Source organism: Polypterus senegalus, chromosome 3, assembly GCF_016835505.1.
Source record: "Polypterus senegalus isolate Bchr_013 chromosome 3, ASM1683550v1, whole genome shotgun sequence".
In the NCBI taxonomy this organism is placed as follows: domain Eukaryota; kingdom Metazoa; phylum Chordata; class Cladistia; order Polypteriformes; family Polypteridae; genus Polypterus; species Polypterus senegalus.
This window is the reverse complement of record NC_053156.1, coordinates 266,825,052-266,851,483: the sequence shown is the minus strand read 5'-3', so window position 1 is coordinate 266,851,483 and position 26,432 is coordinate 266,825,052. Positions and strand designations below refer to the sequence as shown.

Genomic DNA, 26,432 nt, shown 5'->3' with positions numbered 1-26,432 from the left:
TTCACAAGAAAAGAAGCTCCAGCAGAAGGTACTGACATTTAATCCAGGTTGAAAGGATTACAGGTCAGATTTACTTCTTGTGGACATCATCCTGATCAATCAATAATCCTGAAAATGATGCAAGTATATGCGTTGAGGGATAACCTCTAAAAACGCATTTAGCTAATAAAACGGATGACGTAATTAATGTGCATATTGATTGGACAACTCCGCATTTTTCGGTTGGTTTCAGGGTGGGTGTGGGTTAACATCTAGAAGTGTGCATAACCCTGAATTCGACAAGGCTGTTAGAGATGAAATAAGTATGGATGTGCAACACGTGTTTACGAAACACGATAAACTTCAAATCACAAATCGATTCGTTCCAAGCGGTAACCGGTAAACATATCAAATGCTTAGTTAGGGGACTTGCAAAACACAAGTTGGGGAATATCCCTAAAATGACGCATGTACTCATAGTAATGGCGGGGAGGGGACTGTGGTTAGGTAATGCAAAAATTAATAATGCGTTCAAGTGCATAGCAGTGACGTGCAGTCTGTTATTTTAAATAATGAAGGTATCGAAGAAAATAACGATGATGAAAGTGCCGGATATCGCTGCACTGGCATGCGAAAAGGGGTGGTAGAGAATATAAAAAACACACGTTTGCTCCTCCTTAAATGTCAGTTGAGCTCGCCGCTCGCGTATCATCCTTGTAGCGGCAGGCAGTTCCACCTTAAGTGACTAATCCGAAGTCAGCCCCGTCCCTCCCTCTCTGGCCGCCTGGCAGACTCTTTTTTTCTTTCTCTCTCTCTCTGTCTCTCTCCCTCGCTCTCTCTCTCTCCCTCTGCCTTTTCTCTCTCTCTCACTCTCGTCTCTGTCTTTCCAGCCCCGCAGTCGCTGGATCCTCTGCTGCAGTCCGGAGCGGAGCCGCGCTGTGCCCCAGAGAGGCGCAACTTTGCGACGCAGAGCACGCGAGCCGCCAACCCGACCGGGCGCTACATACATAAAAAGAGGATTACCCCACTCTGACTTATTTCTTCCCACTTTGAACAGGTGGGGAAAGGATTTTTTTCCCAGAAACTTGGATTGTTAATAGAAAGACTGCCTTCTTTGTAAACTGCCTTTTAAAGAGTACATTATTATTAGTATTACTACTTATTCTGTTACTATTTGTTAACACAACTACTACTTGATAGTACTCCCCGACCTTTATTTATTAAGAAACAAGTTCACTTTTAAGGTACTCTTAATTATTTTGGAAACCAAAGTTGTTGTTTTTTTTTTGTAATTTATTTTCCATTTCATAATCCTTCGGAATTTCAAGGCGATTTATTGCCGCTATTCGGGCGCTCATCCATTTCTCATTACTACATACTGGAAGCACCTACATTTTAAGACTAGAAAAAAGACTGCAACAAACCGTATATTATATCCTTCTTAACGCTCTGACAATTTGGGTTTCGCCGCCTTTAAAGAAAGAAAACAAAAGGAGGAAAAAGAAGACAGAAACTGTTCCTCTTTTTTATTCCAAAGTGCTGGGGAAAGAAGCCGTCTCGGGAGCTTTTATCTGTTTTTTGTTCTAAAATTTTCCTAAAAGGAAGTTCAAACATAGAAACAATTTTCTCAAAGCACTGATTCCTCAATGAGAATTCCTCCAAGTGATGCTACGAGGATTTTGGTTTTTACACCAGGAATGTGTTTAACTGATTGGATTTAAAAAGAAACACCTTAAAAAGTACTCCTTCTTTCGTTATCTTTTATATCTGCGCTGGAAGAGCATCAGTCCCGTCTGCCTGCCGGAGCTTCGCCCCACAGCAGAATACAGCAAAAGGTTTGTTTCCTTTACTCTTCCTGGGGTCCACAGGTGTGTGTTTTGGTAAGGAGTGCGTGTGTTTGGGGGGTATTTTTTTCAGTACACGGGTGCTAATTAGTGCATTAAAAAACAAACCTTGGCAAGGCTTTCGGTGTAGTTTTGTGCATTTTTTTAATGTTTAGACTTTTTGTTCCAGATCGCTATAGATGCGGCATTTAACGTTTTGCAACTTGACAGTGCAACAACACACCTTCGGTTAAACGCGACTTGGGCACGTTTGCCCCTTCGGTTCCGTCCGGAACGAACGTGTGAGCTCAAGGTTTCACGTGCGCTCTCCGCAAGACCTCCGCCTCCCCTGTCGACTCTGGGAGACGTGGGCTTTGCGTGTATGAATGTGATATTTACTGCAAGCTGCATGTGGTCATCAGGGAACAAACAACATGTTGGTGAAACATGCGTGTTCGCTTTCGTTTTCATCGTTTGCTGTTTCACCGTGTTAGAGTATCAGAATAACCCTCAACGCGCACCGAGGTGAAGCTTGTACTTTTAAAAATCGGCACTCGATCGCTTTTAAACGAACATTTTGTGTGTGTGTGAGAGAGAGAAGAAGAGGGAGATAGAGATAATCTCCTTCACAACAGCTCAGGGCGTGCGTTTCCCTAAACACTGAACGCTTTCTAATTGGAAGTTCGGTTTATTCCTGAAGGCATCCGATTCTCTAGAACTTGATTTTGGGTCTGGTCCAGCCGCAGAGGGCAAGGCTAACTGCTGCGAGGGGGAAGGGATGGGGTAGTAATGGGCTCTCCCCTTCAGCGGTTCCCCAGGGAAATTTGGGGAGTATGTGGGCGTGTCTTAAGAATAAAATTAGAGGGGGCATTGTTGGGGATTCCGATAAATCGTCAGTTTACGTCCAGCTCATAGTTACACCGGTGTACGATGGCTGTTCTTACCAATGGACATTTGAGTTATTTTTCAGTATTTTGATCATGATTTTGTAAGTTGCCATTGATCAGCTGTTTCAAATGTGCGCCGTTTTGTGATTTCCCTTCACCACCGATAAAAACACTTATGTGTAAATCAATCCAGTAGCTTGTCTTCATGGTCAGTGTACGTTACCCTTCCACCATCTCATCCGCAGACCCTGCTTTGAGACACCATAATTTTTGAGGCATGCGGCCAGGCCGGCTCTCTCCTGCGGACAGGTAGTACTGTAGGTGTGGATAACCAAATAATGCAGTTTAACAAGCTCGCATATTAAAAAGAGGATTGACCATTTGACCATACCTCGTAGTGCACAGCGCTAGAACCTATTAGATCTGCAGTAAACACTCTGGTGTCTGGGTGTGACCAGGCGCCCCGCCTTAAAATGAATGCCGCTTCGTTTAGACTGTTACGTAGTCAAGGATTCCCAGGAAAGCTGCTGCAGTGCTTTCTGAATTCCCAGATGGGGTGAGTTGACTCCTACCTGTGGATTAATTGATCATTTTCTCATTTCTCCTATACAGACCTTAAATAGAAGGGTATATAATAATGTACGCTGTGGTGCTTGGTGACGATATTCTCATCAGAAATGTAAAAGACATTCATGTAGGTTCCAGTGATTCACCTAATGATTATTTTACAGCTGAATGCGTTCCTAAACTTTTTCAGAGTAAACATAATCGTTGCCTGTCTTTTCCATTTTTGTGAGTTCTGTCTGTACAGAATACACACATGCACAAAGTCGATTCCTATTGTAGTACAGCCATATGCTTATTTCCATATTGTGCAGGGCTCCAACCTATTAATGGTATGCAATAAGCAAATGGCTATCCTGACTTTCTAGACTGAAAGGATAAATGACTTCTGACCCAATCCTGCAGGAAAGTTCAGGGGAAACTTGAGAAAACTGAGAGCAAATTAGAAAAAAAGGTGCCTCAGCAACAACAGTGTTGTATTTTGCACAAGAACTGACATACTGAATGTAAGGCTAATGTCACAGAGAGAGAAACAAAATGATTAAGAACTTTGTTAAATAGGTACATCTGATAAGATATTTTTTAGAGTATCCTGCCTTGGTTTGTGAGCATGCACTGATCCAGCGCATTGCAGAGTGTGATACATATGTGTATCATCTAGAAACATGTGTGACACAATGGTTAATCCTATTGTCCCTTAGCTCCAAGGACATGAATTCCATTTCAGTGCCTGCATGATGTTTGCAAGCTCTTCTAGTTTTTCACAGAATTTTCTGGTCTTCTTGTATTCTGGTATTAGATAGTGCCATGGTAGGCACCAGCTCCCCAGACATGGTAATGGAAAAAGCAGGCTCAGAAAATAAATGTGTATATACATTAATATATACTATATATATATATACAGTATATATATATGAATGTGTGTATGTGTTTTGTATTTATTTACAATAGCTATAAAAGCAAAGCCTTATAACCTTGCCATGAAAATCATATGTTTGCAGATTTAAACCTCAAAGTGGACAAAAGTCTCTGTATTCTTAATGTTAAAATTGTATAGTATAATACAACATACATTGATTTAATGCTAATGTGGTTTGGAAGGTGCCTTGTGAAACCAATATTTTTACATTGTCTTTCTGTCTGCATATTGTATTGAACATTAATGAGGAAAAGCATGGTATAAGGGAGCCTATAAATTCCACCCATTATCTAAAACAGCTTATTTCAAATTTGAGAACCAGAGAAGAACTGGCCTTAGGTCCATCACATCCTTTTGATAGAGTAACTGAAAAACCAAGCATATTGGCTCTGCAAATTGTATTTATTTGAAATATGATTGCTATGTCCACCCACACAAATGCACATGCATTTTCTTTCTGGAACCAGGCATAGTTCTATTAAAAATAGCTTCATATTTAAAACATCTGAAATCAGCTTACAGAAAATGTCTTCACATTTTTTGAAAACTATAAACCTCTGGAGTGCTCATTTAACACAGATATGGCAATCACTTATTAGCTAAAAATCTTTTCTTTGCTTATTCTGGTGTGCACATAGGGTCCACTACAGGACAAACCTACTCACACACCATGACAAGCGGGCCCACTTTAGACTCACAAGTTAATCTAACCTGTGCTAAGATGAGGGAGAAATCTAGCATGTCTGAGGAAAACATCACACAGGCACAGAGAGATTATGCAAACCTTACATAGACAGTGATTAGTCTGCAGTTCCAGCCCATTGAATTGCAGCTGTAAAGCAGAAGTACTAACCTACTGCATGTTGTACATTTCAGTTTCATGATGAAAGTTGTGCTTGGGCATCATTCAATTTCTGAAGCTCATACTGGTGTCTGAAGAAAAATTCAATCAAATGAAATTCTAAGTGCAAACTAGCCTGGCTCAGAAGGACTATATGCCTAATTTCCAATGTGTACCTATCAAGAAAGCTGATGTTCTGTTTTAATGATTAAAAGTAGTCATCACAAACACAATCTCTCATTATCACCATTGAATGTTTTTTTATGAGAAGAAAGTCATTTCCTCTGCATAACCTTTTAGGACTGGGAATTTCATATATCTCATTTCATTAGGTGCATATGGTACTAAAGAAGACCATGTGGGTGAGAGGTGACCCATTTTTAGTGGAAGTGTAAGTGCAGGGTGTTCAGTTTTCCTGGTGATCTTCATGGTATGGAAGGGGAACTCGTTGTACTGAGAAGTCTGAAATCCCACGCCCTTCATTCCAGCAATGGTGGGGGAAACCTTGTCTGTTCTGATGCCAAGTCAGAGATGTTTGCTCAGCTAGTGTGCTCTGTATTAATTATAGGACATTCCTTTTCAGTGCTTGAGGCTTTGCCTGCTGAGTAAGAGAGTGAATGAGTGAGCGGCCACGACACAGAGACAGACAGAGACAAAGACTAGGATATGGCAGCCCTGAGGGATCAGTTTTGCAATGGTTTTAAAACCCTCCTGACTTGACTTCATTTCTTTTTTCGTTGCATTGATATTATAGTGTTACTTCACAGAACTCAGACACTGGTCACCTTTAAATGCCCATGGCAACTCAGTCCAATTGCAGTTAGACAGGCTTGACATAAGTATTGTGTTGTCGAATCACTGGCCATGGTGTTGCAGATGTAAACGATGGTGTAAAGTTTCTGACTTCCGCCATGCCCATATTGTGAAAGCTGGTTTTCGTGAAGGGACAAAACACTTAAACCTTCTCGATGGGTGTGGACAAGTTTGTTATTGTGATTAAAAACAAATGGCTGAGCAGTAATGCATTGTGGACACACATAAAACATGGAATTGTAGGAATGTTTACAAGACAGAGCAATTCTCCTTTTTTAGCATGCCTAGTGGATGTGGAGCTAGATTGGAAACCACAAGGGTGCAGATTCAATTCTTTTTACTGACTCACAGGACGACCTTGAGCAAGTCATTTAGGCTGCCAGCGTTGCTCATGGACGGTTTTAGTTTTGCAAAGTGACACTCATAATGTTTTAGAACATTAGAGTGTCCATATTTGGGATGGGGGGGGGGGTAAACAAAGAAATTTGATCGTCCCTTTTAAATGAAAAATCAATAGTTATTTTTGATTTCCATGAAATGTCTTGCTGGTCCCCAATCTCGGGTTACAAGGCTGGTCTCCGATGAAATATATCATTTAGCACACCGTTTGAAGTGGTCACCGATTCACTTGCCATTTAATATGAAATTATTAGTACATCTTTGAAGTGAGTGGAGGTTTTTAATATCAAGAATTAGTAGACCAAAGAAGGTAAAAAATGAGGTATAAGATAATGTCTTGTTGGTATGGTAGGCTCAGTGATTCAGCAGGTGGCAATGTGACTTCAGGGCACTGGGGAGGTGGCACTAATCCAGCGTGAATTAGCTCCTTTGTGGTTTGCATGCTGCCTTCATTTTCACATTGGATTGTCCCGGGTCACTAGTCCACTCCTAAAAACATGGTGTGAGGAGGAGGAGCACTGCTTAATCAGAGAAGAAATAAATTTTTTTTAGCACCTTTGTATAAGGAACACCCTCTATAAGTTTGTTTTTTTTTTTTTGTAAGTACAGATCCACAGTACACGTATCCAAATAATTTTTTTAGTGTAGAATCACATACACGTGAAATAAGCCTTTTCAAAGTCACACAGAAGTTGAAATTAGTCAGCCTTGTGGTTCACAATTCACACTTTAGGTCTACTCCAGCAGCCTTCAGTTCAGAGTCGGTTCCTCAAATGTGATAAAGTAGTGCAACGCTGTATAATTCAGGACAGTGCTAGAGTTTTGCGAGCACTGTAAAGTGTCTGATGTTAAATTTAAAAAATAAATACTTAAATAACATCACCTAGGATGGATCAGCATTTATTCCAGTTCAGAGGTATTGAGCAATCAACGCACACCTGCACTGATAAACACATAACATCCTCAGGGGGCTATCTCTCGTTTTAGCCATTTCTCTCATCGATCTCTTTAAGATGAGAATGATCGTTGCCATGTGAGAATGCAGAAAGATCTTTTTTTTTTTTATATCCAATCAGTATTCCCAGCGACTTACCCATGCCAGAAGACGGTGTGTCTCAGGGGACGGATTTTCTGCCACTGCAAGGCTCTGAAGGCAATTGCAATTATGTAGATGCACTGCCGCAGAGTGTTAGCTGAACATGGCTAAGTGCTCAAGACTTGGGAATACCATTTGGAATTGTGGCATGAAAAGACAGGGAAAGACGCAACTGATCACGTTTATACTAACAAGTTGGGGCCTTCTTCTGGACCAGTTATCTAACTGCATTGCCAGAGCTGATTGACATTGTTATGTTGCTGCATTGTGGTCATCCAAGAGAATGACAGGCTGATAGGCAAGTACATTTTGGGGCGCCAATCCAGCCGTCCCTGTTTACTTAAAGTTTTTAAACAAAAATAATGCATGATGGCACTCAAAAAAAAAAACAGAAAACGCTGCCACAGTAACAATGTGGTTTATTCTTTCTTAGTGGTTTCTTCAGTCGTTATTTGAATGTGGAGTGCTGTTGGTCGGAATGCCTAGACAAGAAATGACACTTCTTTTGGGGCAGTCGTGCTTTTGTAGCCCAGGTACCAGAAGGAGTGTAGTTAGTTGCCATCACTGGGCGGTTTCTCTGCACTGTGGAGGAAGAAGAAGACAAGACATTTAGTGGCAGCACCCCCTCTTGGTTCAGGGTGGTATCACATACCTGGGAAGAATTCGGAGAGTTACTCTCTGACGTGTACTATATGTGTGACAATGTATATTAGCAAGGATTCATATATTTTCATGCACAGGGGAGTTCAGGGAGGTCAGAGGTATCGCCCATTTGGGGTTGCCACCTGCACTGCCTTTTCTAACCGAAATGCAAACTTTGAAACCCTTCCATCAATTACCATTTTAACCCATTTAAAAGGACATTAATTTTAATACCTATGTATCTAGAATTCTTATTCAAAATTTGAACTGTTGCTCTTCTGCTATGTGTTTAGTTTAAAGTTATTCCCTGTTTGTCATTCTTTTTTTTATATAGTTTTTCACAAGGGGAGGCATTACTCTGAATACATACAGGCGGTTTAATTGGTATCTCCAAAGTGACTTAGAGAGATTTTATGGCTGTGTGTCCATTTTAAAGTGGTAAGCCTTGTAATACTTGTTGTTGTGACTGGCTCCAGCTTCTTGGGTACCCACCTGTTGAAGCTAATTAATCTGACTGGCAGGCTGTCGGGATCAGCAGAGCAGTCCCATTGAGTCACACACCTTCACTCAGTGGTGCAGGGCTGGTTTAGACTTGTCTGCTAACCTAAACCTGCAAGTGTTTGTCAATTGGGAGAAATCCAGAGGATAAAGGGAATGTACGAACTCCACCCAGGCCGTCTTCCTGTTAATTACTGTGCTGCCCCTAGAAAATGGATCATCTCAATGAGTTCTGGGTTGGTTCCTGAGAGGATATGGAATAGATGGATGGATTAATGGATAAACCATAATGTCTGGGAGTGAGTGAATGTCTGTATTTAGTGTGTGTCTACAAATGGAAAACTGCACAGAAAGAAAGAAGAAGAAAGATTATAGATGCAGTATTTTAGGTCTGTAGACTTGATCAAGTGTGTGACAGAAAAGGACTGCATTTATATTAGAGGATGGAGGAATAAATGGGGAGATGAAAAGGGTGATGGTTGGCATCACGTAAAGGAGCAGTTCCTTCTATACCTTACAAAACAGATGACCAGATAGATGGATATATGTGACCTGGCATGAGCTAACCTCTGATCCAAGAATGATTTTTATCTTACATTTCTTACTGAAGGGCTGGGTTTACTGCATATTTTACACTTAAAAAAAAAAAAAAACGGGTTCAGAAAAAATTATGATTTTATTAATAGACGCAATTAGTAATGATAAACCTCACTAGTGGATGTGTGTGATTTCCTGGGAGGCTATACACAACTACTTGTTGTTGCCAGTTTAGGCTTATGCCTCTTGTGACACTGATCACGACAAGCAGTTTTGGAAAATGGGCAAGCAAAAAAAACGCAGTATTTCTCCTTAGTCATGGAAAGAAGGAAAGCTTTTCTGGTGCTGTTCATCACCTTGAATCTTCCACACTATCAGATGCTTTATTATATTTTGATAAGTCCTATTCCCTTGTCACCCAAGAGCTATGAAGCTGAAGGCTTACAGTGGAATTAGCCTACATGTTAGGTTATAGGTCAGGATTGAAAGCTTTGCAGAAGGCGTGTGGCAGAATCCTGACATCTTGACTGACTGTCCCTTGGCACGTCACCCTGCCTGTCCTTGATCATTTCAGTTCGTTTATAAACTTCAGTGCCATCTGGCTTGTTATATTTTATTTTATTTTCAAGGATGCATTTCTCTCTGCAGCTCATTCTCACTTTTTTCTGCTCAGTGTAACCAAGCATGCATACCTGCCATATCTCGGCTGTACGTGTGAGATGGAGGTGGGATGGGCACATCTGGTGGAAACACTCCGGAACCGGGCACTGACAAGAGCACGGATGTGCATGTGCAGATGTGCATGTGCAATCACAGGAGACAGACCTCATGATGTTTTATTCTAAGAATATTCAAGAACACATTGCACAAAAGCAGGCACAGTTGTCTTTCTTTCCTGTTCTTAACTTCTCACAAATCTGACTGAACTGCTGCCTGGTCGAGAAGTCATGCTTTCTTTCTCTACCTTTTCTCCAGGTTATGTCTTCTTCAGAAGCTTCTAACAATGGCCATGACTAGAAATAGAACAAATCATCTGCCAACCCCTTGCCTCTCATATCTCAGACTTTCATCCCAGGATTCATTTCCCACTATGTTTTCAAGGCTTCTGCACCTTTGTGTTTGGGTGGTAGGTCTATGAGAGGACATTCTAGTTACATCTTGAAACTAATTGTAAGGGTCAATGTAAGTGTAGCAGATTAAGCCAAAAGACAGGAGCTTATACACTACCTGGCCTACACAGAGCCCTTACTAAGTGCAGATAGTATGGTGTAGTGAACATTAAACTACAGGGTTACTAGTTCATTTATTGCCGCTGACCCAACCTGTCCATGCTACAGTTGTAAAGTATGCTGGTCCTGTAAGTACAGTATCTGTGTATAAAGATACAAGCTAAATAAACAATAAAAATAACAGTTGGTGTTGTGGTAATACCAGGTGGTCAGCAGGTGCAGACCCTTGTAACTTCATAAAATCAGGATTCCACATGACTTTGTATATGCTTATCAATTATCCTTTGATATCTATGGCATTTTAAGACTTACTGACAATTTTTATCACAGTATGTAAGAAGTGAATGGTGTTATTATAGTATCAACACGTGCTTCTAAAAAGTATTCACTGCCTTGGAGGATTTCATATTTTATGAGTATGCAATGTTGAAATACAGAAAATTTAATTTGAAACATTAAATAACACTTTAATGTCAAAGTGAAAACAGGTTTATGTATAGTGATGTAAGCTAATTACAAATGTAGTATTGCCCCCGGAATCTGAACGCCCCAGAACTCGAACAAATTGGAATCCGAATGAAAAATATGAGCAAATTTTGCCCTGGAATCCGAACGCCCAGCACATTGTTCGTGTGTTTGTGCGGACGTTTCCCCAGTGCTTGGACCACTCATACACATTGTCGTTTAGTTCGTTGTGTTGGAAGCTGTAGTGAAAGCATCTTGTGTGATTTTTGCTGCTATTTTCGCTGCTAATTTTATGCTTTTGTGTCTGTTTTGTGTTATTTTTTATATAATAACAACTTATTGTATTCGCCATGGGCCCTAAAAAGTCCTATTATTATTATTTGTTAATATTTTACCTTAAAATCCAGTGTATTTACTGTTAAAGTTATTTTGAAAATTCGAGTCTGTGGGACCCAGGATTGGATTCATCCAGTTTCAAGGGGAAAAATTGTCATGAAACTCAAACAATTTGGAACTTGAACGGGGTTCTGGAACTGATTAAGTTCGGATTTCAAAGTATCACTGTACAGAGCAAAAAATAAGTATTCACCCCCTTCAGGTCAGTATTAGGTAGATGCACCCTTGGCAGCCTTGACAGCCTTAATGTGTACTCAGGTCTCTGTCAGCTTTGCATATTTGGTCACTGCCATTTTACCCATTCTTCTTCGCAAAACTGCTCAAGCTCTGTCATGTTGCAAGGTTGAACAGCCTTTATCAAGTTTAGGCACAAATTCTCAATTTCATTGAGATCTGGACTCTGACTCGGCCACTCTAACACCACAACATTCTTGTTTTTAAGCCATTCTTGTGTGGCTTTAGCTTTAGGCTTGGGCTCGTCGTCTTGCTGGAAAACTAATTTTCTTCCAAGGTTCAGGTTTTTGCAGACTGCATCAGGTTTTTCTCCTTTATTAATCTGTAATTTGTGGAATTCATTTTTACCTCTACCCTCACAAGCCCTACTTGCACGGCATGCTGCACAGAAGCATCCCCACAGCCTGATGCTGCCACTAAAATGCTGCCACTGTGGCGTGTTTTTGATGACATGCACTCTTTGGCTAACACCAAATTAAAAAGTATTTATTGTATTTATTTTTAGTATACACTAAAAAATTTATTGTAATGGCCAAACAGCTCAATTTTGGTCTTATCAGACCACAACACCTTGACTGACTTCAGATTTGTCCATGTGCTTTCTAGAAGACTATAGCTGACATGACATGTATGTTTTTTTAACGGAGGCTTTTTCTTAGCCACTCTCTATTAATTCACAACTTGGTGAAGCACCTGAGCAACAGTTGTTGTCGGCAGAGTCTCACCAATCCCAGTATTGTACCTTGCAACTCCTTTTGAATTCTACCAGGCCTCTCGATGACATCTTTCACTAGTCTTCTTCTTGCATGTCTCTCACTTTTTGTGTATGTTCTGCTCCAGATAGGTCTACAGCTCTGCCATTTTCATTTTGTAATGACTGATTTAATTGGATTCCAAAGGGATATTTAGTATCTTGCACATTTTCTTATCTCCATCCATTGACTCCCCTGTGCTTTTCAATCGCCTTTTCATAGAGTTGCTTGGAGTGTTCTTTTGTCTTCATTGTGTAGGTTAGGCCAGCATACTGACTCACCTCAAGCTGGACCTTCCAAACACAGATGCATTTAACTACAATCAGTCAAACGTCCCAGACAGATGATATCCATAATCCATAGGTGATAATTCTGTGTCTTTGTAAACCACCTACCTGTACCTGTGATATTAAAGAGGTGAATACTTATGCAGTCAATTATTTTGTGTTTTACATTTCTAATTAATTGAGACCATTTTACAGAAATCTGTTTTCACTTAGTGTCTAAAAAGCCAAATTAAATCCACTGTGTATAACACAAAAAATGTGAAAACCCCAAGGGGATAAATACTTTTTACAGGCCAAGTATGTTCAATAACAGCTAATAACAAGGGTACAAAAGAGGTCCTACTGTTTTTTAGATTATCTCACAGAACCCCCAACTAAATTATCCAACACACACACATATCTTTGTATTTTATGTAGAACACATGCATGTTGCACACAGAGAGAATTTCAAAAAAATACTTGTAATCTCTAAGCATTTCAAAACAGTTGTTACTTCATCCATCTGTCTATCTTCACAACCCGCTTATCAAGGGCAGGGTCGTTGGGCAGCTGAAGCCTATCTCAGCATGCATTTATCTCAAGGCAGGAACAATCTTCACACTGGGCACCAGTCCATCACAGGGCGAACACACACGCGCACACACACATACACACACACACACAAACACAATCAGACTAGGGTTAATTTAGCAACACCGATCCACCTAACCTGTGTATGATGTAATACAATAGCGTCTCAAGGAACACTTAAGGGTTTGAGGCACTGCAGTGCAGAATCGCAATGCATGCAATGTAAAGTTTTCTTATTATATCTGAGGTCAGTTGACTTCCATTTTCATTCCTAACAACCGAAATTTCTGTTATTTTGAATCTTCTGTAACTAATAGCCATCTTAAGGTGTTTTACAAAGTTAGCATTGATCTGCCATTCACACGTGGCTCACTCTGAGCCGGAGTGGGGACAACACTAGCCACCTTTTGTTCAGTTTTTTAGTGCCTTAGCCACTAGGTCACATTTGCTACTATATATATATATATATATATATATATATATATATATATATATATATATATATATATATATATATATATATATATATATATACTAGCAAAATACCCACACTTCAGCTGAGAGTAGTGTGTTAAAGAAGTAAAGAAAAGAAAAGGAAACATTTTGAAAATAACATAACATGATTGTCAATGTAATTGTTTTGTCACTGTTATGAGTGTTGCTGTCATATATATATATATATATATATATATATATATATATATATATATATATATATATATATATATATATATATATATATATATATATATATATATATATATATATATATATACTGCTCAAAAGGATTAAAGGAACACTTTTTAATCAGAGTATAGCATAAAGTCAATGAAACTTATGGGATATTAATCAGGTCAGTTAAGTAGCAGAGAGGGTTGTTAATCAGTTTCAGCTGCTGTGGTGTTAATGAAATTAACAACAGATGCACTAGAGGGGCAACAATGAGATGACCCCCAAAATAAGAATGGTTTAACAGGTGGAGGCCACTGACATTTTTCCCTCCTCATCTTTTCTGACTGTTTCTTCACTAGTTTTGCATTTGGCTACAGTCAGTTTCACTACTGGTAACACAAGGTGATACCTGGACCCTACAGAGGTTGCACAGGTAGTCCAACTTCTCCAGGATGGCACATCAATACGTGTCATTGCCAGAAGGTTTGCTGTGTCTCCCTGCACAGTCTCAAGGGCATGGAGGAGATTCTAGGAGACAAGCAGTTACTCTAGGAGAGCTGGAGAGGGCCATAGAAGGTCCATAACCCATCAGCAGGACCAGTATCTGCTCCTTTGGGCAAGAAGGAACAGGATGAGCACTGCCAGAGCCCTACAAAATGACCTCCAGCAGGCCACTGGTGTGAATGTCTCTGACCAAACGATCAGAAACAGACTTCATGAGGGTTGCCTGAGGACCCAAATGTCTACTGCGCCCTGTGCTCACTGCACAGCACCGGGAGCTCAATTGGCATTTGCCATAGAATACCAGAATTGGCAGGTCCACCACTGGCGTCCTGTGCTTTTCACAGATGAGAGCAGGTTCACCCTAAGTATATGTGAAAGACGTGAAAGGGTCAGGAGAAGCCGTGGAGAATATTATGCTGCCTGTAACATCGTTTAGCATGACTGGTTTGGTGGTGGGTCAGTGATGATCTTGGAGGCATATCCAGGGAGCGACTCGCAGACCTCTACAGGCTAGACAACGGCATCTTGACTGCCATTAGGTATCAGGATGAAATCCTTGGACCCATTGTCAGACCCTACGCTGGTGCAGTAGGTCCTGGTTTCCTCCTAATGCACGACAATGCCCGGCCTCATGTGGCAAGAGTATGCAGGCAGTACCTGGAGGATGAAGCAATTGAAACAATTGAATGGCCTTCACGATCCCCTGACTTAAACCCAATAGAACATCTGTGGGACATTATGTTTCGGTCCATTAGGGGCCGCCAGGTTGCTCCTCAGACTGTACAAAAGCTCAGGGATGCCCTCATACAGATCTGGGAGGAAATGCCACAAGACACCATCCGTTGTCTCATTAGGAGCATGCCCGACATTGTGAAGCATGCATACAAGCTTGTGGGGCCACACAAGATACTGAAAAGCATTTTGAGTAGCAGAAATTTAGTTTTGAAAAATTGACTACCCTGCCACATCTTCATTTCACTCTGATTTTAGGGTGTCTACACAATTGAGCCCTCTGTAGGCAGAAAACTTTTATTTCCATTTAAAGACTTGGCATCCTTTTGTTCCTAAGACATTGCCCTGTCATTATTTGTATAGATATCCAACTTCATATTGAGATCTGATGTATCTAATGTGTTTCTTTAAAGTGTTCCTTTAATTTTTGTGAGCAGTGTATATATATATATATATATATACAGTATATATATAGCAAAATACGGCCGCAGAAGAAGGCGCGTTAAAGAAGTTATGAAAAAGAAAAGGAAACATTTTAAAAATAACGTAACATGATTGTCAAAGTAATTGTTTTGTGTATTTGGCAGCAGCGTCACAGTTGTTTTCGTCTAGCTGCATCAGAAAATGTACCACGACGTCTGATATACCTCCTTTTTACTGTTTTCTCACAGCTTGGATTGCTGCTGTCATAATCGGTTTGAGTCTATATATATATATATATATATATATATATATATATATATATATATATATATATATATACATATGTATACACATCATATATACACACACACATACATACATACACACACACAAATGATATAAATGTGTGTGTGTATATATGTATATATAATGTAGATAGTGTGTGTGTATATATATATATATATATATATATATACATACACACAGGTATATATATGTGTATATATATGTATGTGTCTATATGTGTGTGTATAAATTTGGTCACTGAGTGCAAGGGAAAAATAATAAAATGTAGTCTATAAGTTATTAAACTGTAAAACATTAACGTTTTAAGAAGTAAAGCTACATTGAGCACTACTGGAGTGGTTTCGGGTAAACTACATTTTAAAGACTGTGTAACACAACATAAGTAGTACTAACAGCAGCTAAAACGTATATGGATCATCTGTCGGTAGTAGATCCCTTTTGAAAGGCACTACACGACGGCTGTGGTATAGAAATTACATTTTCTATGTGAACGTCCAAATTTCTGCCTCTGGTAATGTGCTTTACCAGCATTACCAGCAATTCAAGAAAATTAGTTTTGTGTCCTCTGCAGTGTTAAGAGAGAAAGGCATTGGTTTGGGATAAAAGGAAAAAAGGTGTAAACAAAGGAAAGTTGCCTTTTTCTTTTATATAGTGTAGAGAGACGTCTTCGCTGACGATATGAGCGCCTTTTGGGGACAGTCGCAGTGGGTCTTGTGTAGACTGGTGAGACGTCCCAGCCATTAATCGGCTGTGATGGCACTGTCAGTCCTCCACTCCTGTGCATGTCTTCATAATCCGACTTGACGATCTCATAATCGTATACGTGAAAAAGAAAGTGCGAAGCGCCTTAATATTAGTTTCCCGTGGTGTAGAAAAGGGATCCCGTGTTTGCACTTGTCTGGGCTATAGCGCAGGGGGAGGATGAAAAAAATTAAAAGTGCTCACTTTGACTTAAGGCAGAAGCGCAATCAGCGTCTAAAAGGCCGGCACGCTGCTTGATTTTTTGTAGGGCACTTTTTGCAGACACGTTCACGTGATCAAAAGTCTCAGCGCTCTTTGGAGGTCATTCATATATTATATATATAATATATATATATAGCAAAATACCCGTGCTTCGCAGCGGAGAAGTAGTGTGTTAAAGAAGTAATGAAAAAGAAAAGGAAACATGATTGACATTGTCATTGTCATGAGTGTTGCTGTCATATATATATATATATATATATATATATATATATATATACACACACACATAAACATATATATATACATATACACACATATATACAGTATATATACATATACATCCACATGTATATACATATATATGTGCACAAAAACACGCTTTCATCAAGGCTTCCGTCGGGTAGTCTTTTGAAATGAAATTTTCATTCAATCAGTCGTAGCAACGCGCTTTCTTCCGACTGTTACATTTTTGTAGCTCTGATGTGTACATCAATGTAATCGGTGTACCAGGAAATCATGCATTGCCAGAAGTTCCCCTTTGCTTGGAATGCAAAGTGTGAGTAAATGCATTATTTTTAACGTTATGGAGCACATGCATCGAAGCTTCTCAGCTGTGCTTGTGCTAAGAAAAGGAAACATTTTAAAAATAACGTAACACGATTGTCAATGTAACCTTTTGTAAGTAGTGCCTGGAGGATTTAGAGTGTGGAGAAACTGTAGAGACAGCGTGTGTATTAACTTGTGGATTTTTCTGCGAGTATTTGGTGGCAGTGTCACAAAGTTGGTTTGTCAAGACTGTGTTAGCTGCGGAGCTCAGCGCACAGCGAAATGAGGTGAATGGGAGGGGAGATGATGACGTGACTCTCCCACCTGCCTTAACTGTCAACCCCCCCCAAAGACAGTATCTTGAAATTTCCATAAGCACAGCCCCTTACCAGTAATTTTAACTTAGTTACAAAGTGATCAAAACTCTTGTTTATATCCTGCGTCCTCTCATTAAACTTGTATCCCGCATTAGCCATGGGCATGACAAACGCCAGCTGCAGCCTGTCTATGAACTTAATTTAAACTTTAGGTTTACACCGTGCTTTGTTTCTGAAGTAGCTGTACTCATGAATATGGATGTATGTGTGACTCGGTCGCTTCTTATTGTTTCGCTGCCTTCTCAATTGTATAATGCATGTTTTCTTCAGCGCTTTTTGGAGCTCTTCCTTGTTTTCTACGTATTGCGTTAACAGTCGGTTCACGTGATTACGTGGGAGGCGTGATGATGTCATACGAAACTCCCCCCACGGCCATCGAGCTCAACTCCATTACATTATATGGAGAAAAATAGGTTCCAGTTATGACCATTACGCGTAGAATTTCGAAATGAAACCTGCCCAACTTTTGTAAGTAAGTTGTAAGGAATGAGCCTGCCAAATTTCAGCCTTCTACCTACATGGGAAGTTGGAGAATTAGTGATGAGTCAGTGAGTCAGTCAGTCAATCAGTGAGGGCTTTGCCATTTATTAGTATATATATATATATATATATATATATATATATATATATATATATATATATATATATATATATATATATATATATATATATAATGTGTATATATGTATATATATATATATGTATATATAGTCTTTTTATATTTCATTTCAAGGTGTACAGACATTTATTTCTTTCTATAATATGACTACTAGCAGGTTAAGTGATTCAATCAGAATGACATATTAAGTTATAGGTGGGAACTGAACCAGAATCCTTTTGTCTATCTACTTTGGCAATAGGTCATACATCTTATCAACAAAACCTATTGTTATACGTATATAACCTCCTTATAGGGACAATATGTGAAAATGTGCTTACAGTCAGTAAGCAGTAACACTTAAAGATTGTACAATATTACCACTAACAGTGCAAGTATAAGCTGTTGCAGTGGTTAGTGATATGGTTTTCATGAAGGCAGAATCCTGCGCCCCACCCCTTGTCCCCTTTGACTTTGTCAGGCAAAAGACATAACTCACTAGTAGTCAAGACCAGCCAGATTTTCCTCCCACATCTCCTAAGACGGGCATATTTGGTTTATTGGCAGTTTCAAATTGTCAGATGTTTGAATTTGTGAGTAGACCCTGTGATGGACCAGCACCCAGTCCAAGGCTCTTTCCTTCATTGCAACCAGTGCTGCTGGGATAGGCTCCATGTGACTGTGAATTGAGCAGGTTTCCATGGCGCCATTTAGACACCATAAGAACAGACATTTCTTTATTTATCCCAGAGTGTAGAAGCAGGCTGTGTGAGTCACTCTGTGTTACAGTGGAGTTTCAGGTGGGGATTCAACCTGTGACTTTATTTAATTCCTTATCCACTAGGCCAAGCAGAAATTAGTATATAGTGCCTTACTAAAGCTTCAATGGTATTGAAAAGATCTCTTTAGAATCAGTATATATGCTAATCCTGAAACTGGTTAGATAATTTCTGTAGGGGCAAACTAAGTATAGACATTTATTTTTTTCTATTTTAGAACCACAGATACACATAATGAGGTATTTGTGATGACTGAAGTACAAATTTGTTTCTGGTGCCTAAACCTTTAAGTCATGTTGCTTACACAAACGCACTAGTTTTATATAGTTCCTTACTGTATAGCAAAGCTTCTTAAACTATGGTTTGCAATCCATTTTGGGTTGAGTGTTGTCTGATTTTGGGTTGCACAGATGCCGCAGAGCTGCGATTCACAATTGTAATCAATGGGAAAGGGATGCAAATGGTTTGCAGGGTGTTTTGGGGTGGATTGCTACATATAGTTTAAGCAAACTCTATTGCTTCGCAATAACCTGCGTCAGCAATTTTTCAGGGTGGATGACATTCAGTGGTGATTCTTCATTGGGGGAGTCGCCACTGGGGGTCCCCACCCAGGGGTCCCCACCCACCCTGGAAGACTGTCAGCACCAATTCTTCAAAGGGATGATGGATGACTACTGTCTTGAAGGCATAAAAAGGCTAAATTGGATAACGAAAAAGGTTTAAGAATTACTGCTTTAAAAATGCTTTTTGGGATTGCTGTATGTCTGTCCCTTACATTTTCAAACCTGCTCAGTCCATCTCAAGGTCACGTGGGCTGAAGTCTAATCCAGGAGAATAATGCACAAGGGAAAATGAGCCCTAATGAGGTGCCAGTCTATCATGAAGCTGCACTCAGTCATATGAGGCCCCAATTACCATAACCTTCATGACTTTGAAATGTGTGATTGAAGCCAGAATACATGAAACAAGATCTACACAGACGCTGGGAGAAAAATGTTGGAGCAATTGTGACAAGAACAAGCCACTTGGCATAACAAGTTTGTACATCATATTCACCTAGATCCTCCAAAAGAACTTCAAGTTGAGATCTGAAAGTCCCTAAAGTCAAGCTGTCAACTATAGTCGGTAATTTATTTCAGGTGTCATTGGTCCTTGATCTGAATAAAATATTTGGTTCTGTGCATGAATAAGAAACAGAGTACCTGGAAGAAAACATTTGCAAACACTAAGAGAACTTGCAGATTCCAATCAGACAGTGATAACGTTATGGGGTCTGGAGCTATAAAGCAGCAAAACTAACTCTTGTGCCACCATACATAGCACCAGCAGTTCTATATTTCTGCCCCTGGAGCACAGGTCAGTTAAATGAATTGATTATGATTGTACAACAAGTCAGTAATGGGGATTTAAGATGGAATCCTTGTGTCATGTACTGATGCTGTGTGATGATGGGCAATTCACTTCACCTTCCTGTGCTCCAGATGGAAGAACAAAAGAAGTGTAACCAATTGTCTGAAGTTGCCTTGGATAAAGATGTCAGCCAGAATAAAAGTAAATAAGTGATGTACAGTAGGTGACACTCCAGTGCCATACCGTTAAATGAATAAAGCATAGTGGACAATCAGCAACATGGCATTTCTGTGAAGCTATACTTACTATCATCACTTACTTTAACCTCATTTGAAATGAAGTGTTAATGAAAGACAAAGATTGTAAATCAATGTCTGGATGCAACTGAAGGAACCACAGACAAAAAAAAGTGTCTAATAATTATTAGGTAAACAAATACGTGGCTTAACATAAGCAGTAACTGTGGCAGACACTAACGAATAGTTCATAGCCAGATATAATACCTGTGTATCAGTATAACTCAAAAAAGAACAACTTGAGTTACCCAGCACAAAATCTTGGGATAAATGTAAAGTGCTGATGTTTGTCAGATCAAAAAAAAGTAACCAGACACAAAAGAAAGGGTAATGTAATGTAGAAATCAGTGCCCAAACATAACTAGATACTGAAGGCAGTCATTTCTAATGATACTGTATAAAGAAACCACCACCTAGTGCTCACCAGACACAGAAGCCAGCGGCTAAACATAACCAGATGCAAAGCCAGTGCTAAACAGATTTAGTGTGTCTCGTGCCAGAATGTCATTAGAAACACATACTAGTGACAAAAGCTTATCAGATGGGCAGAAATCTTGACCAGACTGATGCAGAAATTAATTAAAAGAAGAACTTGGGGATGTCCGAGATATTGAAAGAACGAGATCTCAGTATCCACTGTCCATATACTTAGCTTTTCACAAACTCTTTCCATCCACTCATCCATGTCTCCAGTGGAAGACCACAAGCATATCCTAAAGCGATAGTTAAAGGGCTGAAACCATCCCTGAGCACATTCCTACACATACTTGCATTCACTTCTATTTGTCTTATATAGAAACAACTGTTATATTTGTTTTTTTTTCTTACAGATGGAGAATGTCTAGATCTAACAGCCTTATGGTTTAGAGTAGAGTGCCTTTACTAAAAAGCTTAAGTTTTTATTTTATATACCAGCTTTCTACAGTTAACATCAGCTCAACTAAAGAGCCATAGTTTAATTATTTACTTACAATTTGACAAATAGGTTACATGACCTACTCAAGGTCACATACAGTTTAGAGATCTGGATTCACCCAGCAGTTTTCAGCTTTACACTCCAGTGCCATAAAACCTAAAATGTTTATTGTATATAGGATTTTTCTATAATGAGCACCTATCCAAATAATAACACATTTATCTATTTTAAAGCATATTTTCTGATGAGAACTAATTTATAGTAGTAGTAGCAATAATACCTTTCAAAGTCAGGTAATAGAATCATTTTCAAAATACGTGCCATGTCTTGTCCTATGTGTACCTTCAATGCCTTTGTTCTGTATTTGTGTGGGTGATCATCTATTTACTGGTTCTTCCTTTTTTGAGTGTGTTCCTGTAAAGCCTGCTTCTTAGACTGTCATTAATTTTGAGGCATCTTTGTTGCCTCTTGTCCTTCTTTATACTTTCCATCTTTGAAGGTGACTCTCTCAGCGTTTAACCTGTGCCATCTCTCCTTCTTTGTTTAAATTGTGTCACCAAAGCCAAATTGACCAATCACACTAAAGCCAAACTGACCAATTAGATTGCTTTGAGGGACAGGACACAGAGAACTTAGCGTTTTAATATATGGCAGATAGATACTTTATTGAAAACATTTTAAATGTTATTTTATTAGGTCATTATTGTCGTGTGTACAGAGCATTCCGAAATTCTTACTTACAGGTGCTGACCAATATGCAAAAAGTCATCTCTCTCTTGCACCATGATTGCTGAGCAGAATTACCTTGCCTCCAATCTTATGTCTTCTGTACCTTAAAAATCTCAGAACATATACACCAGCTCCCACAAACTATTCCTAGGTGTGTTTAGAAAACAACACACAATTATGACAATGCCTTTTTATTACTATAGTATCAAGTATTTTCAAATTCTGTCAACAAAAGAGACAATTCCGTAATAAGGCACTGGTTTTTAACAAAGGTACAAGATTTTTTTTTTATATTATTAAAAATTATTTGTAATTAAGTCACCAAAATGTCTGAACTGACAACTGAATGTACAGAGCCCTATTCTAGACTCTGCCGGCCTATTATATTTCATTTCTGTGAGACTACCTCCCTGAAGCATGTGTTGTCTTCATGGGTAGAGATGGAAAGGGAGAAGTACCTAGCTGCTGACCTCCATGATTCAGGAGTTCTGTGGAACAGCTAATCGGATCGCACAGTGGAAAAATCGGAGAAACTCACAGCACTACGTGAGAGTGTTGCTACCCAAGAGACATTTGTATTACATGACATGCCCACTGCAAGGCACACCTGCTCAAAAGACATCATTATTCATTAATCAGGTAACCCTCCTACATCCATAATCTTAACCACAATATAAGGATGTTTTATGAGAAAGAAGCATGAGGTACGCCTTCAAAATAGGTGTGTTGAGGAAGATGCGTAACATCACTGACGTAGAATGCAAAGGTTGGAAAATGTCATCAGATGTGTGCAGTTTGATTGGCTCATCAAGGGAGTGAAGCACTGGAGGTCTGCAGCAAGACTCTCTTGGGAAAATGACAAACAGGTAAGCTGCAGTGTAATTTCCAAATCTTTATCATGTGCCCTCTGTAATTTACTTCCTGTAAGGTTTGAAAGTGATTTAAATTTTTTTTTATACTGAGCTTTTCTACAGTGAGTACTGATTCCAGGTACAAAGCTGTAGCAAAACATTTCACTTATGCTTAACAATTTATTTTATGCTGTGCCTTTCTGTTGTGGTATACCCATCACAAGTAAAGAGTAATAGTGCAATGGTTTACTTACTGTATGTTGTAAACTTTATTTCATACAGTACTTTTCTAAAGTAAATAACAACTCCAGCTTCAAAGCTACCATAAAATAGTTGACATTTATTTAAAATTAAATCACACATCCCCAAAGACGTGCATAAGAGTATCTGTCAGCTCTACGTGGGTGTAGGTATATGTGGCTGGGCCCTTCTACAGACCAGTTTCCCAGGCTGGTTCCTTTCTGCTACCCAGTGTTGCCATATTTGATCCAGCTCCCACATGGCATTGAATAGGATGGGTTTGAGAATTGTTATTTTAAAATGTAATCTTCTCTAGAACTTTCTAAAGTGGGTATTGAGCTATATAGCACAATTATTAAAATGAAATACTATTATATACTATCTTTGCATTGTGAGTACTCACAATGCACAGATACCGTTTATTTATTTACAGATTGTGTTTTATTTTTTATGAAGTGCCTTTCTATAGTAAGGACCATTCATTATATAGATATATCACTTATTTTGTATAAGACTTTTCTATAGTGATACCTGCTGTTTTGGTTCAGACAGGGTGTTCTCTCAGGCTTATATTTGTTGTCGCTGAGTCTTTAATCCATTGGGGTCTCCTCATGCAGGTTTGAATCCTGTCGACTACGGACCTTGAAATTTAGCCCATTCAAGGTATTAAGCCTTCCCTTGCCATTGAAAGAATACAAGATGGACATTTCATCAAGAGCTCAAGATAAGCCAACAAATTATCAACTGATACCTTTGACATCTTTGCAGTCAGTGTGGTGTAGCGGTTAAGACTTTATACTTCAAACCCTGAGGTTGTGGGTTCAAATCCTGTTACTGACACTGTATAACCATGAGCAAGTCACTTCACCTTAATGTGCTTCAGATGGAAAAACAAAAGAAATGCAACCACATGTAACTCAAATGTTGTAAGTCACCTTGAATAATGATGTCAGTCAAATAATATTTTTCATTTCTTGTTCTGATTTATTATTATAGTTTATGCATTTTCATTATCTTTTTAGTATTGTTTTCTGCATTATTATTTAGTTTCTGTGTATTTTTTGTTGTTCTCCAATATTATTAGTGCTTTGTGGGTGTAACCCCAAGAGGACCACCCTGATATTATCGCTGAAGGACCGCTGTCAGTATATATATGTAAGACTGAGAAGCAGGTCCTGTAGTGGATCATCAATGTTTGGAGAGTGCTATTCTTGAGAGCATTGTTTTTTCTGGCTACTTGGATTTTTCCTTTTGGTTTTTTATTTTTGATTACTGGACTGCGGATTTAGATTTGTTTCGGTGGGTTGCCTTGTTAGGCAAATGGTTTTTGCCTTTACATTTCTGCCTCTTTACCTTTGTTTTTTGTGCTGATATATACATTTTTTCTTCTTTTGTTTGTTTTAATGAACATTTTAATTTATAAAGATTTGGATTTTGCATTGGTCTTGTCTTTCAGGGATTTTCACTGTTCCTGTCCATGCAGGGCATTTATGTATATTTTGTTTATTTTGGGACATTTAAAAATACATTTTTAAATTATACATTTGGGCCTGTTCTGTGTCTGACTTTGTCTTTAATTTTATATGTTATAATTGACAGTGGACCCTACAGAGGTTTGATTTTGCTAGGAATGCTCCTGACAGAAGGTTTTGTTTTTCTCTCCCCCATTGTCAACTGGCAATAGTTTAACAATTAATTCATGGCACCTTGACATTCCGAAGTGGTTTGTGTGATCAATGATTTTGTGAGTGATGCTGTCGGAGAGTTATGTACTCCTAGTAGGCCCTGTCATAGTGGCAAAGTCATAAGGTCAAAGGTGAGGTCCTTTATTAAAACTGACTCAACCTCTCCCCTCCCCACCCCTACCCTCCCCATCCACACCAAGGGTACATCCAAGTTGGTTCAGATTCCTGCCGTCCCTTGTCCTCCTTCACTCGGCTTGCCATGTGGATTCCTGGCAGGAAGTGGAGTGGTGTGCTTGAAGATTGTGCACCCTTACTCCCACCAATATCAACGACTTCCTTATGCAGGGTCTTTCTTCCATCCATCTACCTTAATTAATGGACAGAGAGTACTGGGCTCCATTTATCTTAATCCGTTTCAGGCAACTTTATATACTTGACATGTAATTGTTAAAGTAAAGTGGGGTTGGAAGATGGATAGATAGATGCAAACTGAATTGAATTGAAATGAAAGTTCACCTGTGGGGTTTTGGGTTAGGCTGCCTTAGGTGAGGCCTTTTTGGGGAGAGTCCTGTCTTGTTTTATGTGTTTATTAGAGGCCTTATACCATTTTGTTATTTTGTGTTCTGCTCATTATAACACCCATCACAAGTACAAAGGTATAACATAAATATTTAGATGTATTATAAACTTTTTATATGTTTATATAGGAGTACCAGAGTTGCAGTAAAATTATATGCGTATTGTATTTTAAAAATGATTTTATATATATTGCCTCCCTATAGTGGGTACCCATTACAACTATAGAGGTACAGTATGTAGTTTATTTACATATTGCATTTTAAAGTTTTAATTTCTGTAGTGTCTTTCTCAAGGGTGTTCCATGCCAAATGTATAATTGCTGTATAACGTTATGCACAGTTCTGAATTGATATGGTCCAGCTTATTGCAAGTAATGGAAGACACAGAATCAGAGATTGAATTTACAGATAAATAAAATATGGAAAGAAAAAACATAGAATGTACAGATAAATAAAATATAGAAATAGTAAAAAAATCATATGTGATTCATAAATCATCTGTGGGGAATAATTCTCTGAAAGAAGTAAACTAAAAAAACCTTTTATATAATTGTGATCATGAAACATGAATAATATCAAGTCTTTTTTTTTATAAAATGTACCATATAGGGGAATAAAGCGGAACAGGCTGAGATCTGTGATCCAGGAAAGTTTTAATTGGAAAGATGGATGCATTGTTAAATGTGCAATAAGCTACTCGCGGCTGTATTTTTAGTTAGAAATTAAATCGAGTTGCCATGACACCAGAAGGCTACGCTTAACACCTCTGCTGCTGGTTTTCAAACACTCCCCCATCTCCCCCCCCCACCCACCACCCTAGAAAGGTATGCGAATGGTGAAAAAAGGTTTATTAGGAGCTGGCTGTTCGGTCTGAATATCACACCAAAACACTAAACTGAGAATGATCATGTTTTTTTTTTTTTTTATTGGTATATTTTTAAGCATGTTGCTGAATG

The 26,432-nt window shown here is 38.9% G+C and overlaps 1 protein-coding gene and 1 long non-coding RNA gene across 5 annotated transcripts in view; one reads left to right on the top strand and one right to left on the bottom strand.

Moving 5' to 3' along the window:
* The first annotated feature begins 815 nt into the window (after positions 1 to 815).
* atp2b4 (ATPase plasma membrane Ca2+ transporting 4) overlaps positions 816 to 26,432 on the top strand; it is a 270,016-nt gene continuing 244,399 nt past the window's right edge. For 2 of the 4 annotated variants that reach the window (XM_039749119.1, XM_039749117.1), the window contains exon 1: positions 816 to 1,814. The gene's annotated coding sequence lies outside the window, so the exon portion shown is untranslated. The remainder of the gene's footprint in view (positions 1,815 to 26,432) is intronic. The other 2 variants (XM_039749116.1, XM_039749115.1) reach the window with 1 other exon arrangement.
* The window catches only part of LOC120526138, a 38,176-nt gene continuing 19,253 nt past the window's right edge, over positions 7,510 to 26,432 (bottom strand). The window contains exon 3 of the long non-coding RNA XR_005633080.1: positions 7,510 to 7,903. This is a non-coding gene — a long non-coding RNA (uncharacterized LOC120526138). The remainder of the gene's footprint in view (positions 7,904 to 26,432) is intronic.